The following is a 921-nucleotide window of genomic DNA, read 5'->3' on the forward strand; positions in this document are numbered from 1 at the left end:
TGACTCATCCATGAAATGAGTGTAAGGGGTGATAACCTACTGTTTTGGGCCTTCTCAGAGGTTATAGACTTTTCATGGGATGTGCGTAAGTGGGCGAAATGAGTCAGTGGTGACACACTGTGGAGTCCTGCCTGCAACCAGCATATCAGTTCACCACACAGAAACCCTAGGGCACAGCTCGTTCACCCTTTGAATAAATAAAAAAATGTGGAAAACAAATAATCTAAGAATAAGGAAAAAACAAAGAGAATAATCTTGTTTCAAGCTTTCTGTAGGTTCTATGGCACCACAAGTTGCTGCAGTATATGTAAACTAGAAGTAACGTGGTCTTTATGCACATTTATATTAAGGAAAAACAGCCCTGTGATTGACTTGCAAACTACAGAATTCATAATCTCTCTTTTTCTATTTTATTTCAATTTCTGCCTGCTTTTAATTTGCTATTGCTTTTCTACTAATATAAAAACCACAATTTAGCACTAACAGACTTTTATTTAAATTGCAAGCTGGGTAATTTATAATTATCTCATGTTCAAAGTCCTAAGATAAAATTATAGAATGTGTTTTTGTGCATATGTATGTATATGTTTGTGCATTGAAAAGGTTTTTAAGCCACCTGGAGCCCTGAAGGGTGACGTGGCTGTGGCGTTGCCATCCTTGCCACGTCTGCCATTTTGAATTTTCAGTGTCTATTCACCATAATCTTGCTGTTTATATGTACCTGTGCTTATATTCAATCCCTGCACCCAGCCTCCTGGGCAGAAATGAAACTGGATTGTTGGGTATATTTTGGAAGTGTGCCAGAATTGATGAATGGACGAGTCCTTATGCTGCAGTGTGCTGCATAGTAATGGACTTCAGCATTCTCTTCATACAGTAGCTGGGGAAAATGCCCGAATTTGATTGCCATCAGCTTTCATA

General features: G+C 38.5%; 1 pseudogene; it reads left to right on the plus strand.

The window, feature by feature from the left end:
• The first annotated feature begins 635 nt into the window (after nucleotides 1–635).
• Nucleotides 636–914, plus strand: LOC108524210 (protein kish-A pseudogene; annotated as a pseudogene).
• Nucleotides 915–921: the final 7 nt, after the last annotated feature.

This window comes from Rhinopithecus bieti, unplaced genomic scaffold, assembly GCF_001698545.2.
Source record: "Rhinopithecus bieti isolate Rb0 unplaced genomic scaffold, ASM169854v2 scaffold_82564, whole genome shotgun sequence".
NCBI classification, from domain to species: domain Eukaryota; kingdom Metazoa; phylum Chordata; class Mammalia; order Primates; family Cercopithecidae; genus Rhinopithecus; species Rhinopithecus bieti.